We start from the raw sequence: 16,683 nt of genomic DNA on the forward strand, positions 1-16,683 counted from the left end.
AATTTAAATATTTACAAATATTCTACACATGAGAACAAAATCTCCTAAAAAGAAGAGAAACTATGTAAGTAAAGAAGAAAACTTGGTTATAACTTATACAGAAAGAGAAATGAAAATCTAACCATCATACAGTATAAATCGAAGTACTTTGAACCACACACACATACACGTACAAATAAAAGAGGAAAAAAACTTAGTTATACAAAAAGAGAAATGAAAATTTAACAATCTTATAGTATAAATCCAAATAGTTTGAGTCACGGGCACACACAAAAAAGAAGAAACAAAGAAGGTGGCTCTAGGCCTCATGCATGTTCACGCACACACAGGGGCGGAGCTACATGTACCATAAGGGGGCAGCAGCCCCTGTTGAGTTGGGCCAAACTCCTTAATAGGCCCAACTCAATTGGCCCAGTCTTATGTATAAATCCTAGCTCTGCCACTGCGCACACACATACAAAGAAAAGAAGAAAAAAAAGGAGGCTCCAAGCCTCATCCATGTCACATGTACATAGTTGATGTCAATTGGTGAGCAGCCACAGTTGTAGCCCATTGCAGCTGGTCCCACAGTAATTGGATTATCCTCGGATCTTGATCAATAAGGCATCTTTAGGATCCTTTTAATAGAAACTTAGCCACTGATTGGATCGATAGGTTAGGACTAGGCACGTGTAGGTTGCCTCAGGGGGATCCACCAATCAATGGTCTAGATTGCACGTATGTTATGTGGGATCCAATGTCAATCATTACAGATCATATCTTAAACAATGATAGTTTGCGGAGTGAACTCATTATTATCTCTATTATACCCCATAGAAACTTATTCATGAAAGCACATTTTTTACATGAATTATGCTTTTTATTTTTAGGGAAACACTTCCAAAACGGGATTTCATTTGGAAAATAAAGATGAGGCCCTTTAGGAATACATTGCCCGGTTCAACACCGAGGCCTCAGAAATACAAGAGGTCAACCACTCTGTAGCTTTGACCGCGATGTGTGATGAACACATTTATGTGTGAATGGTAGGCGTAAAGAGCATGCATATTTTATATTTAAAGCTGTACTACTAAGGTAAAGAGCATGCATATTTTATATTTAAAGCAGTGCAGGAAACGCTGGCAGCTCTGGACTCAAATCGGAGGAGAACCTTTGAAGACAAGAACCCTACCAAGCAGCGTAGGGACGATAAGGCCCCCAGAAGAGAAAAGTCCCCTCAGAGGAGAGAAGAGAAGTTTACCCTTCTCAACACATCCCGGAGACACATACTGGCCGCAATCAGAGGAGAAGAGTTCGTAAGGTGGCCGACCAGGATGATCTCCAAGGAAAACAAGAGAGACAAATCGAAGTACTGTCGATTCCACAGGGACCACGGTTACGATACAGACGAATGCTGGCAGCTCAAGGAAGAAATCGAGCTGCTGATTGGCCGGGGATACTTGAAAAAATATGTCATAAGTGACGGCCACAGAAGGGAGCGCAGAGAGAAGAGTCCTCAGGGCCGGAGCCCTCGACGGTCACAGCCACCCTCGCATACCTGAAGTGCCTCCGGCCGAGCAACGCCGCATACACCCTACAAGAGACGCACGAAGGGATTTGTGGAGAACATCTAGGGAGCAAAGCCCTGGCAATCAAAATGCTGCTGCGAGGCCTGTACTGGCCAACCTTAAGGCAGGACGCACTGGATCTGGTCAGAAGATGTGAGAGATGCCAAAAATTCTCTCCCACCATCCACCAGCCTGCTGTATCCATGGCCCCGATCATCAGCCCACTCCCCTTCGCAGTATGGGGGATGGACATCTTGGGCCTCTTTCCCCCGGCCTCTGGAAGACGCGCGTTCGTAGTAGTGGCAATTGACTATTTCACCAAGTGGGTGGAGGCTGAACCTCTAGCACAGATCACAGAGCAAAACGTGCAGAACTTCTTTTGGAAATCGGTGGTTTGCAGATTCGGGATCCCCCGTGTCTTGATAACAGACAATGGAAGACAATTCGACTGCCGCAACTTCCGAAAATTCTACTCTGACTTGAAGATCGAACAGAGATTCACTTCGGTGGCGTACCCCCAGACGAATGGGCAGACAGAAGTGACGAACAGAATCCTGCTCCAGGGAATTAAAAAGAGGCTGGACGAGAAAGCTGGCCGATGGGCGGACGAACTTTATCATGTCCTGTGGGCGTATCGTACCACCCCGTGCAGGTCAACGGGGGAGTCACCATTCAACCTATCCTTTGGGACGGAAGACGTGATACCCGTCGATGTGGGCACCCCGTCTCCCAGAGTCACCAACTTCGATGAGCAGCTCAATGGAAATGGGCCCCACGTAAACCTCGACTTGCTGGAAGAAGCCCGGGAAGAGTCCCGAATCAGGGTCGCCGCCTACAAGCAGAAAGTGTCCAACTATCATGATTTGAAGATACGCCCCCGAGAATTCCGAGCAGGGGATCTAGTCCTAAGGAGAGCTGCCATCTCCCAACCGAAGAAGGTCGGAAAACTCTCCCCGACCTGGGAGGGGCCGTACCGAGTAAAAGAGGTGATCCGCCCGGGAAGTTATAAGCTGGAGACACATGGGGAGCAGCCACTACCCCATGCCTGGAACTCAAAGAACCTCCGGAAATACTATCAGTAGGCCACCGGCGTGAAAAGGACTTTGTAAATATATATTGAATATGAATGATAGCTCTTTTGCAAATCTCCTCGTGCCACTTGGAAACCCAGTTCAGTTCACTAAAACTAGGGTACTCGCTGCTTAGTTCGCCACGGCTCGTCTCCGCAAAGACCGGGAGCGCACTCCTGGTCTGGAACAAGCCGGACGGCAGAAACCAAAGCTACTTGGAAACCCAGTTCACTAAAACTAGGGTACTCGCTGTTGGTTCGCCTCGGCTCATCTCCGCTGTAGACACCCCATTTTGACCGTGCCCTAAACCTTCCAATTTTATGCAAAAACCCCATCAAATCAACTAGGCAGGGTCCCAAACTTCATCCTAAGCTAGGTTAGGGTATCATCTAGGTCCCTGTAAAATTTCGTCAAAATCCGAGCGCGTTTGCCTAGCAAACGAGCCGAGATAGTGTCGCGGTGCAAACCCAGAAAAGGGGGGTGAATGTATCCTATGGAGGACGCGCCCGGGCCAAATAAGACAAAATTTGCGGGCGCACCTTATCAAAATTTTCGCGCGCCTAATCTCGGTAGTGCCAATATCATCACCCTTATTTTCTTATAAAAAGAAAAAGAAAAAAAACATATGAGAGAAGAGAGAGAGATCCCCAAATATCAAAAACCCAAACCCTTTCTTTTCTTCTCCGATCGAATATGCCGGATTTCGGCATAGCTCCGGTCAAGCTCCGGCTATTTGCCGGCTCTTTCTTCTTCACTTCACCACCTGCTAGCCACCGTACTCCTTCTTCTCCGGTAGAATTTTACTCTCCGGCCGGTCATCTTCTATTTTTATTTTGAGAAACCTCAGATCTACTCTCCTCCATTGCTATTTTGTTCATTTCACTATCTTGCCCTCTCAGATCTGCTTCAGAAGTCCCAAAATTTTGCTCTAATTTTTCTTTTTCCCGATCACTCCTCATCTTCTCCGATCGCCTCTCCGGCAACTTGCCAGAGCTCCGGTCGGATATTCTTTCTCCGATCGCTTCTATAAGCCTTCTTAGCTTTGCTTTCTTTCTTTTCTATCATTTTTTCTCCAGATTACAAACCCTAGTAGAGAGCTTCTTCATTTTTGCCCAGATTTCTTAGATCTGATTGTTTTACCGGTCAGTTCTCCGGCAAGGATTTGTTTTCTCCTATCCAAACCTTCTTCTCCAGCCAAATTCTCATCTCCAGCCGGTGGAAATCTCATTCCGATCATTTGAAGCAAGCTATAAGGTGATTTTCGATTTAATTTTCTTAAAGAAAAGGTAATTAATTTTATTTTTTTTATTATTATTATTTATTTTTTCCTTCTTCTTAAATATTGTTTGATTATGTTAATTTTGTGATGATCATTTCCAGACGTTCATTTGATAGAGTATTGATGTGGTTTTGTTTAAAATCAATAGAAATTTTAAATGATTTGAGATAGTTTTTGCTTTGATCGTTATTTGACAGTGTAGAGTTATATTTTTGCTTGAAATTTGTCATAATCTTGCCAAGATCTGTAGTTGCTTGAGTATTTGATTATCATTTGGAAGCATACAGTTGTGTTTTGGTAGATCTTTTATAGTTTGGGGTAATCTTTATTAGAATGTAATTCAATGACATATAGCTGTAATTCTGTTTGAATTTGTGACAATCCTTCTATAATTTTGAGCTATTTTTATTTTATTTTTTTTATATTCTTGTCACATTTTAACAGGTTTAACATGCTTTTGTGAGATTTGTGCGATTGTTAGAACAAGAAAATTTTATGTCACTATGTTAGAATTTCCAGGTCTTTATAGTTACACATGCTCCATGATTGTTGTCTTAGTCCTTGGAAATAATGAATCAGGTGATATCCCCTAGAAACAAATGGAGGTTTAAGGATTTGAAATATATCTAATATCAGTGTTGATTTGGTTAACTGTAATTCTTTGTAGAATTTATTTTTGCATTGTTCAAAATGAACATTATTGTCAATTAGTGCATTTGTTATGTCTTATGGCTGATCAGGGAATTGAAGTATATGCTTCTTAATATGTAGGTTCGCCTGTCATGTATTAGCGTCGTTACATACATTTCTTTCTAATGAATGAGCTTGTTGGATAGTTAAATCTTATCATGAACATGGAAAATAGCATTTACGATGAACATAGTAGTAGGCTTTTGGTTTGAGCAGAGAAAGAAATGAGATGGGTTTGAGTCATTTATCCAAATAGGGTGCTGTCCGCAATTAGTGTTATGGATTATTGGTGCTGACATGGCTATGTTGGGCAGTTATATGTTCTCAGTTTGTCTTTCCTGATTCATGTTTCTTTACTAGTTCAGTTTCTATGCAAATATATTGTAGTGTCAATTGGGAGGATTCTAAGTGGTCATTAAAATAACGTCATAACAATGTGTATTGGCCCCTACTCATTGATGTCAGTATCACCATGTCATGATAAATACTCTGTTTCTTCTTACTCCCTCCTCTTTAGGTAGAGAGTTGCTTAGACCTTTAGACATTAGTAGCCCTTCCATTGCAAGGGCGATGAAGGAGCTATCCCAAGCCCATCTTTTAGGGAGACCTACTTGGTCCATGTAGTATCCCTCTTCCTTTTGTCTTTTATAAAGATAGCCTCAAGTCATTAGATCCTTTCATTCATCGCCAGGGCGATGAAGGCGATAGCCCAAGCCCATCCTTAGAGGGATTTATTGGATCATGATAGTACCCTCTCCCCTCTTCTTTCCTCTTATTTAGGTAAAGAATCCTCAGTCTTTTAGATACCCTGAAACCTTTAGTTCTTCATTGCAAGGGCAATGAAAGAGCTATCTAGAGCCCCCTTTTAGAGAGACAAGCTGTGTCTCAGCAGAAAAATCAAACCTTTTTAGGAGACAAGCTATGTCTTATGTAAAAAATGTCACACCATTTTAGAGAGACATGCTTTGTCTCGTAGAAAAGCTTACCCTCAGGGAGACAGGCTATGTCTCATGCAGAGAAAGTTATATCCTTTAGAGACAAGCTTTGTCTCATTAGTGAATCCATCCCTAGGAGACATGCCATGTCTCGTTAGCCCCCTTTCTTAAAGTCACCAATTTATGAGTCAGTCTTAGTATAGGAGTCGGTCCTTCAGTTTTGGGAGTCAGTCCTATCATCATAGGGGTTAGGATTCTTTCCAACCTCTCATTAAATCATGTTATTTTTATCCACTCTTGCAAGGTATAGGATGATGTCCAACCCTTGCAGAGTCGTGATTCTGTCATTTTCCCCCGCAAAGCATAGGATGCTGTCCAACCTTTGCGGGATAATCAGGAGTCTATCATACTCTTATGATGATAGGAATTTGTCCTCTTGAGTCAAAAACACTTGAAAATTCAAAAAACATCTAAAAACCAAAAATCGCAAAAATCTTGAGTCATTAGGAGTGTAGTTAGGAAATTCTATTCCGAACTACGTTGGCTTGATCCTCTTCCACGAGGTACGTAGTGCAGCTTGAGATCCACATCCCAGGTCCAGCCAAACCTTTAAAAAATAAACTTGCCAAACCTTCAAAAAAATACAAAAATCTTCAAAATCTTTTCAAAAATATCTCCCCCTAGAGTTAGGAGTCCGTCCTAGTTGTTTGGGGTGTTTTAGAGTTAGGAGGCTGTCCTGATTTGTATTGATATGGTGTGTCCTATCGTGTGAGTGTCCCTAGAGTTAGGAGGCCTCGAGTCGATCGGTTAGACATTTAGTCAAACCGATGGCTAGACTAGGAAGCATATAGTCAGCCCATGGTTTTCATTAGGTTGCACAGCCTAGATACACATAGGATGTAGGACCCACCTGCATTAGCTTAAGGCTAACCAACTTGCATTAGTTAGGGCATATAGAGAGTCCTAAAAATTACAATTCACTTGAATCTAAGCAATCGCACAAAAAGCTTTAAAAATCAGTCGAGTCTAGTGGATCGAGTCTAGGATAGCGGTTCTAGATAGTTAGGCATCGTAGTTTAGAATAGGTCATCGAACTACGTCGACTCTGATTCTTCCCGAGGCCGGGATACGTAGAGCAGCCAGGATGGATGGCCATTCTGGTCCGAGTCAAGTCCTGCATTAGAGTTTTAGGATTTGTCTTGTCTAGTCATGAACAGAATTGATTTGTGTTTTGTGTTTTGCTGTGTTTTTCTTATTTTCATGTACAGATCTTATACCTTTAGCTGTAGCATGAGTGTGTTTGCACACCAGAACTCAGACACCAATTGGGTATGACACTCATAACTTAGATATTCTTAGGCGACACTTCTTTCATTTATTTTGTGTGTGTTTATTATTCATCTCTGAGACATGCATGATTAGGTAGACGTCTTCTCGGAGATATATGTTCCCATTTCGCATGACTTTCGCTCAAAACTTTTCAAAATCAATAACAAATGGCATAAGAGACCAGGTGCTTGCACTTGGGCGGACGAGGTGCTCTTCGGACCTTCCAAATTCGTAACTAGGCACGAACCTTCTTTTTATATCTCTGGTTATCCGTTGCAACAGAGCATAGTATGGGATCCTTGGCCCACTTCCTTGGATGGCGACTCTTCTTTGTTTAAGGTACGCCTCAAATCTGGGCTAGTCCCCGAATCGAGAGGTATCTCCCTTCGTATCGCCATTCATGCTGTGAGGGGCACTTCTTTCGAGAGTTTCTTGGTAGAGCTCTCCATTCACGTGGATGATCTAGAGACTCGTGTGGGGCTCGTCCCCTGCCTCTCTCGGATCGCGGTCCACATCCGCAAAGACCGAGAGCGCACTCCTGATCCGGAACAAGCCCGGACAGAAACCAAAGCCGCTTGGAAACCCAGTTCGCTAAAACTAGGGTACTCGCTGCTTGGTTCGCCACAACTCGTCTCCGCAAAGACCGGGAGCACCCTCCTGGTCCGGAACCAGCCGGACGGCAGAAACCAAAGCTACTTGGAAACCCAGTTCACTAAAACTAAGGTGCTCGCTGTTGGTTCGCCTCGGCTCATCTCCGCAAAGACCGGAAGCGCACTCCTGGTCCGGAACAAGCCCGGACAGAAACCAAAGCCGCTTGGAAACCCAGTTCGCTAAAACTAGGGTACTCGCTACTTGGAAACCCAGTTCACTAAAACTTGGGTACTCGCTGGTTAGTTCATCTCGAATGTCCGCCCAGAGTATTAGAATCAAACAGTATTAGCCAGGGGCAGACAAGTAGAAAATGAGCAACAAAATGAAATTTCTATTCATGGAGAAGTAGGGCCTCGAAGGACCATTACAAAAAAAGGTCCTCCAAGGGCCGATACCAAAAGAATCAGAAGACAGGGCCCAGAAAAGAAAGAGGGGGAGCTCAAGACGCCCCGTGGCTACCACCCCGTGATGGGTCCGCCTCCGGGACCTCTGCGGCAGCGGTGGTTCCCGGCTCGTCGTCATCAAGCGCCGGTGGGTCAGGGAGAACCATGCCGGTCAGGATCACTGTAGGGTTGAATTCCTTAACCTGCTCAAGGCAGTCAAAGAATCCCACCTTGTAGGACTCGCTGGACAAACTGATGAGTTCGTCCTCCTTCTTCTGAATGGTCGCCTCGAGTCTCTCCCGGGCTCTCTCCCTCTGTGCGTTGAGGGCCTCGGCTGCCTTTTGCTTCTGAGCGGCCAACTCTTCTTTGAGCCGCTTGTTCTCCTCGTCCTTCTCTCCAATGGACCTCTGGAGCTCCATTTCTTCCTTCATCAGCTGCCCGCTCTCCTCCTCAGACTTGGTTATTGCCTCGGAGAACTTCTTGCTCTTCTCCCGAAGATTGTTGTAGTTCAATCTGATCTGCAGGCAAGCAAGTGTTAACACAAGAGAGCAAGGCAAAAGACAAAAAAAAAGGAGAGAACAAGCATACTCGCGGGCCATCTTGAAAATGGCCTCGTCGGCCGCAGCTGGAGGTTCGTGGAGAACCTGCTGTTTGTCCTTGTTGAGGAGGACTTTGGTGAGGAGCTCCACAGCTACCCGGCTCTCACCAAGGCCGGAGTCGCTTTTCTGAACGGCCCAGTTGGGCCGAAAAACATTGTCTCCAGTCCTCGCCGGGGGAGGACGGGCCCTAGCGGATGTTCCCTCAGACTTTGAGGACCCCGCTCCCCGGCCATAGGCGCCAACCAGCTTCACCGTAGTCTTGCCTTTGGGAGGCGCCGTGTCTTGGGTTGGAGCCGAACTCGCCATCTCGGCGGCTTTCCTTTTCTGGCCCTGCTGGGCCTTTCCAAATGCTCCTTGCCTCACTCTCTCAATCTTTGATTGTTTCTGCATCTCTGAAAGTCAACACGAGCAAAACGGTCAGAAACAAAAGAGAAAAAAAAAGTTTGAAGCAAGACTAGCCACATACGTGCCGGGGTCGCAGTACTAAGGCCAAGCCCGACCAGAACCTCTTCCCCATGGAGTTCCGAACAATGAATGAGTCCCTCACGGTCCAGCTCCTCGCGGACCAGGGCAAACGTTCTCGCATCCTCGCCCTCAAGGAACGGCTTGTGACTCATTGCAACTGTATCCGGGGCGTCCCATTTCAGAGGAACCGGCCAGGGCTCGGTGGACTCCCTGTCCTCGACATAGAAGAACCTGTTCTTCCATAAGTGTATGGAAGAGGGAATGCCAGTGATCATTTTCACCTCCGGGCGCTGGCTAATGTAAATCCAACCCCCGTCCTTATGCCTCTTCAAGTGCGCACACGCGCGGAACAACGACACAGACAAGTTTCTCTGAAGCCGGCCCTGGACAAGGTATACGAAGCCGGTCAGCGTCCTCCACGAGTTCGGCGCAACCTGAGCCAGAGCCAGCCCATAATAATAAAGGACCGCGGTGAAGAATGGATTCAGAGGGAACCTGAGTCCGGCCCTCAACGACTCATCGTATATACAAACGTCGGAGCTTTCGTTGCAAGCCCTATCTCCCTCTACCGCCTCCCTCAGCGCAAACCTTGGGGGAACACAGTACATATCCCTAATGTCCCTCATCATGGACTCATCAAGGTAATTCTCCTCGTAAAGAGCCCGTACGTTGTATTTAGGATTGGCGTCCATCCAGGCCCTAGCTACGACCTCAACGGCCCGGCCAGGGAGAAACATTGTGGACGCCTCGGCGGTGTCACTACCAACACTCCCCTCTGCTCGGAGATAACTATCCGTTGGAAGCGGCGTTGTGTTCAGATCCAAAATCACCTCGTCATCACTATCTACGATCTCTACTCTAACATCGGGACTTGCCATTATTGGCCCGGAAGTCCTAGTCGGATTATTTTGGGCCCTCCTTGATGAACTAGACCCTGAGCTACTAGAAGAGGACTCCCCTGAACCAGACTCAAAGCTAGAGTTACTACAGGACATGAACGTAGAAAAAAGAAATGCTCAAGAAGATTACCGGTCAGAACTGAAGGCTCCTAATTCATAGACGATCAGAACCACGAACTACGCGAGCCGAACTAGCAGAGCAAAAAGCAGAAAGGAGAGAGTAAAAAGTGAAAAGTAAGAAATGAAGGGTGAAAACCTCCTTTTATAAGCCTTGGCTAAGGCGGTCTGCATTTAATGAAGGGCACGCACTTCAAGGGCGCTTGTATGGTGCCACGTGTCTTTCATTAATGACGTACACAAACTTCAAGGCAAGGGGGTGAGTAAATACGCGCGTATCTCCAAGGGGCTAAGGGCACCCGTGAAGTGCTCGTGTGAGGGGCAGCTCTTAAAGCGATTGTGCCCGTCAAGAAAATCAGGCCGGCCCAAGCCGGACATGATATGGCGCATCCGCTACGCGACAAAAATCAGTCCGGTCCAAGGCCCAAGCCGGACAGGATATGGCGCATCCGCTACGCGACAAAAATCAGTCCGGCCCAAGCCGGACAAGATATGGCGCATCCGCTACACGACCAAAATCAGTCCGGCCCAAGCCGGACAGGATTCGCTAAACGACAAAAATCTGTCCAGCCAATGCCGGACAGAATATGACGCGTTCGCTAAAACGACAAAAATCTGTCCGGCCAAAGCCGGACTGATTTCCAAGCCGGACAGACATATTTTCCGAACTGATTTCCAGGCCGGACTGACAAAACCGGACTGGCTGACAGGCCGGACTGACAGATTCTCCGGACTGATTTCCAGGCCGGACCGGACTGATTTTCCGGACTGATTTCCAAGCCGGACAGACAGATTTTCGGGACTGATTTCCAGGCCGGACTGACAAAACCGGACTGGCTCACAGGCCGGGCAGACAGATTCAGATACAAAATAAGATCTGATGAAATTTCTGGACATACAGAACTAGATAAAAAGAAAAAGAAAGAGTTTCTAAAAGGGAGTACTTGTTCAGTTCCAAAATTTGGAATTTCCTGAGCGACAGTTTCAAACACTTGTTGTGGCGAAACAGAAGATACAGATTTGTGGGCACAAAAGACATAGATTGTGGAGGAAGAGGATTTGATGTAGGCCTGTCAGCATCCTGAAACATTTAGAGACATTAAGAGCGAGTCTTACAGGAGTCCATTCGAGACAATTCGAATCCTTCAACAGCTTCCCACAAGATTCCACTAGATACCTCTTATCACATAATTCTCCGGATGGAGGTGTAATTACAGTAAACTTGGGGAAATCATTGGAAGCAAATTCACAAGTTACAACAGCATCGTTGGAAGTGATTGCATAGAATTTGTCCTTGTAATATATGACATCTTCATAAGGACACCATTGATTCTCTAAAGTAGTCCATTTTTCATCTCCAGGTTTATAGAAGGACAGCTTCAGCATACTAGAGACAATGGTAACAACAACGTAATCAGGTGTTGAAAGAGGATTAGCTGATAGGAGAGCCTTGCGAATATACCTGAAAGGACAATTTCAGCTAATTAGCGACAATTGTAACAATAAAGTAGTCAAGTGTTGAAATAGAATTTGCCAATACAAGAGTCTCGACGATATACGTGTAGTCCCATGGTAGTTCAGGCCAAGAAATGAATTGCGGGTCAGGAAATTTATCGAGTGAGGGAAGCTGAATTTGAGTACTTGTGAAGGGATCTAATAGATGGATGTTTGTGCTCTCATCTACTGTGAGCACCCATCCCTCGGAAGACCCACAACACAATTTTCCATGAAATTCTGGTAACTGAATATCGTAAAACTTATTTTCAGTGACATTGTAGAAGTTACGAGTTTCCGTATGCTCTTTATCATAGACCAACATAAATGGAAGTTGGTAGTGAAAGTCCAACCAGTGGCAATTTTCCATGGTGAATTGATACCAGGATGAGTACACAGCACCAAACCGGATACGATCGATGGAGAGAAGGAGATGATCGAAGGCCACTGCTAAGAGGTCATTTGGAAGTTCAGGCCACTTATCCATGTCACTGTTCATGTGTATCTTCTTGCTACTGATAAGATTGGAGGCTGAGAAAAGAAGGAAAAAGAATTATGATAAACAATAAGTGCAAAAAGGTTATTTAATTATGAAAGACAATTAGAGAGTAATATATATGTATATGGAGCTGATTTTTTGGGCACACCCTATTTTTTGGATCATCCAAACAACATGGGCCCACTGTGTTTTTGGTCGGTGGACTAGAGAAGGTTCTCTAGCCGACCGACTAGAAACACTTTCCTCATATCTATCATGAAATTATATGATTAATTTATTCCAGGAGGATATAATGTTCCATTTATAAATATGATTGACTCCCACTGGTATCCAACTTTGATCATGGTCTCTTAATGTAACTATAATTGTAATCCTATAATACAAAATAATGGTTAGCCCTTGAAAATAGGTCAAAACAATGATTTGTATTATAGGATTGCAATTATTTTTTTGGCACAAAGCGGAATGAGAAGAGAGAGAAAAAACACAAAGCAACATGGTACATATATGTTTGTATTTTAATACACATACAGTGACACACGTGTGTGTGGCAATGGAGGGGATGGAATTTTCTAGGCAATTTTTGCTTTTGCAGGAGACAACAACCTAGACACACACTCACACACGTGTGACTAGGTTGAAAGTTAATTCGATTGAAAAGAAATTGGGTGGAATTAAAACACAATAAAAGAAAGCTAAAACCTAGTTCACGAACGGAAACACAAGTTTTTTAAGATTGTTGACAAAAATCCACTAAGATAAGATGATAGCTTTTGTTTGAGCATACAATATTGTGGCAGTTTGTAAAGCTTTGTACTGTGATGTAGTCTACAATATGTACTGTGATCTAATAGAACAAAGATTGCTAAAATACCCAAAAAATAATAAAGAATAACTAAAGATTAGAATGAAAAAAATAAATAAAAATGTTGCAGATGATTACCACCATAAGATTAAAATACCCAAAATATCCATCATGCAGGCGACTTTTTTCTTTTTTTTGATCGGTAGGTGACTTCTTTTATCTAGTGTTCAAGGGTCTAATTCGTGTGATTTACCTACAGATTTATTTTAGTAGGTTTTTTATTAGGAAACTTCTAATAAGTTCTTACCTAGAAGGGAATTTAGTTTTTATTAGGAAACTGCTAAGGTTTTAAAATTTGATGATATTGTTTTTAGGGTTTTTTCTATGTATTTCAAAGGAGGATGATAATATTAGGATTCTATTAGGAGTAGGTTTTTTAACGATACACTCATCAAATTGTAGGAGCATATGGAATGAATATCTACCGATCAAATGGTGAGAGTTCTCTCTCTCTCTCTCTCTCTCTCTCTCTCTCTCTCTCTCTCTCTCTCTCTCTTCAAGATAGAATAATGCAAAGAATCAACGGCTTTGAGACATAATCTCGATGAATGACTTTTTCATCACCTTGATCAAGTGGCTATGATCACGTCACTAGTGATATTGTGGCGTGAAACATTTTGTTCGGTCCCCTTTTAGGTCCTACTCTCGGTTTCACGTCACTACTGTGCGGCCCACTTCATAGGATGATCCATACCATTCCATTTAGGGCGATAAATAGAGTTAAGATCATCCTGTGGAAATGATTTTTGAGGCACAACCTATTTACATTGTGGCCCGACAAATGAACAGTTTGGATCATCCTATGAAGTGGGTCGTAGACTACTTTTGAAAAAATACTATATTATACGACCACGGAACATATAAAATGGGAAATGATAAATGCACCCCTTTTCATCACATGGGACACCCTAGTGCAATGTACGTGAAAATCAAATCCTTTTGACGTGAAGTACATCAGCCCCTCTGCAGTCATTGATACACTGTTGCAGGGTGTCCCAAGTGATGAAAAGGGGCGCAATTATCATTTCCCTATAAAATCTCCCTTAAAAGATACTTTTGGGCCCCATTTGACTTGTTTGTATCATCAAATCCGTTTAGTTTTCCACCAAAAAACCAATCTGGGGAGCATAAGCATAAGCATTTTTTTAGGGAAGTGATATATTCATCATTTTGTGTATTTGGTACAGACCCTCTATGTGCTTTTATGGCTACTCTTTTACACTAGAGGGGGCTGTACCATGCTAGAAAAAAGAGGGGGGGGGGGACTGATAATAGGAGAAATTATATGATGCCGCCCGACCGTCAAGACACGTGAAGACTTCAAAAGTACCACCCTTGATATTTGATCCAACAGAAGCCTCTTAAAATGTGTGCTGCTGTTGGATCAAATATCAAGGGTGGTACCGTTTTGATGGTACTTGATGATGGTCGGGCACCATATAAAAACTCCTGATAATAGAATATCAGTTACATGACGCTCAATGAAGTTGGTGCAATTATCAAAACATTGTGATCTGAATATCAGCAGCCTTCTATTAATGTCACTGGCACCTCTCAAGTCTGAGAATCGATTTTGAGCCCAAAACTTATTATTGGACTTAAATTAAGCCCAACAGTGGAGAGAGCATCAGTAAAATAGTGAAAAAATAATACCTACTTAAAATGACATTTTTTCGTCTTGTTTTGCAAGAGCGAGTCAAGGCTCAAAATCAATTCTCAAAACTCAAAACAAAAAGGTCTAAAAGGATAATATTTATAGGTTTTAGGCAAAAAGCAAACACATGGAATGAACTTACAAAAACCTAAATCACAACTCACCAATTTAAACGGTCATTGAAAATTTCATACATGCTACAAAGAATACATGCCATGAATTAACTCAAAGTAGGAGAACACTAGGGACCTCTTATTAAATGATATCTACAAAAATTAAATAAGTAAACAGCTAATGACAATTTCCTATTGCTTCAATAATTATTCATGAATCCAAATGTAGTAAATCCATCATGATCAAACCATTAATTAGGAAATCTAAGAATAAAAAGGAAGCTAATGTTTTGATAAACATGCACTCCACTTGTTTGTTGTGTAGCATTTAATTAAAGGGCTTTAAGAGCTTTTTGAGAACCGTAATATCCTTTAAATATTACACGACAAACAAATGGAGCGCATGTTTATCAAAACATTCTGGCGCTGAAATCATTTCCCTAATTAAATGGGATTCACTTACTAAAATATGGAGAGACGACCCAAAGAGGCATTTTAAAACTGTTTATACTTCTCATCATGTTCTCCAAGCCGAAGATGCCATTATCATTTTTCCAATCTAGTGCATCATCATTGCTGTCTGTGAAGTAGATGCGATTTCACTTGCACTAGGGAAAGTCAAGAGCTGAGAGAGAGGAGCTATTACATCCCAAGAATAATATTTGATCACCTATGCTTTCAGTCTCAATCCACTTTCCCGTGTCCTCATCCAATTCAAAAACATTGAACCACACTATCCTATAAGCCAATTCTGGAAAAGGATGGATTTCATTACCATTCTCATCGTAGTCATAATCAGGATACCATTGGCAACATCTTAAAACCTTCAACAGCTTCCCGCAAGATTCCACTAGATACATCTTGGCACATTTTTTCGAGCTGGAGATGGAGGTATATCTACTGTAAACTTGGGAAAATCATTGGAAGCAAATTCACAACTTACAACAGCATTGATTGCATAGAATTTGTCCTTGTAATATATAACATCTTCATAAGGACCCCATTGATTGTTTAAGGTAGTCCATTTTTCATCACCAGGTTTATAGAAAGACAATTTCAGCAAATTAGTGACAATGGCAACAACGACGTAATCTGGTGTTGAAATAGGATCTGCGGATAAAATAGCCTTGCATATATACCTAAAGGACAATTTCAGCTGATTAGTGACAATTGTAATTAGTCAAATGATAAAATAGAATTTGCCAATAGATTAGTCTTGACAATATACATGTGGTCCCTTGGTTTTTTTGCGTAGGTAAGTTGGGATCTAACCTGCGTCCTGTGGTACCTTGATTCTTCCGGAACATAACTATTTTGGTCGTCAGTAAATTTATCAAGCGATGGAAGCTGAATTTGGGTACTTGTCAAGGGATTTAATAGATGAACATTAGAGCTGTCATCCACCGTAACCACCCATCCCTTGGAAGACCCACAACACCTCTTTCCATGAAATGCTGGTAATTGAATGGCGTAAAACTTATTTTTAGAGATACCATAGAAGTTACGAGTTTCCGTACGCTCTTTATCAAGGAGCATCATAAATGGAAGTTGGTCATGCAAGTCCAACAAGTGACAATTTTCCATGGTGAATTGATTCCAGGATAAGCACACAGCACCAAACCGGATATGATCGATGATGGGTAGATGATCCAAGGCCATTGCTAAGAGGTCATTAGGAAGTTCAGACCACTTACCCATGTCACTGTTCATTTGTATCTTCTTGCTATTGATAGGATTGGAAGCTGAGAAAAGAAGAAAAGAATTATGATAAAACATAAGAGCAAATACGTAATATAAGTAAATATGCAAGGGTGAATTGGAGCCTCTTTAGATACTCCCTACAAATCACTTCCTTATAATCTAAATCTAAGTAATATAATTATTATAAACAATATAACTGCATGATAAACAATCGGAGCAAATAAGTGATTTTGTAACTGTAGTATATGGCAATATGCAAAGAGATTTAAAGCCTCTTTAGCTTTGATTTGATCGACACTTTGAATTTATTGCCGACACATGTGTCGAACCCGTATCGACACTCCTTTAGACACTTTTACATGTACGGCTAGAAGTGTCAGTAACTTTATATAA

This window comes from Tasmannia lanceolata, unplaced genomic scaffold, assembly GCF_043159265.1.
Source record: "Tasmannia lanceolata isolate RefF3 unplaced genomic scaffold, GAP_Taslan_0.1 ptg000029l, whole genome shotgun sequence".
Taxonomy (NCBI): Eukaryota; Viridiplantae; Streptophyta; class Magnoliopsida; order Canellales; family Winteraceae; genus Tasmannia; species Tasmannia lanceolata.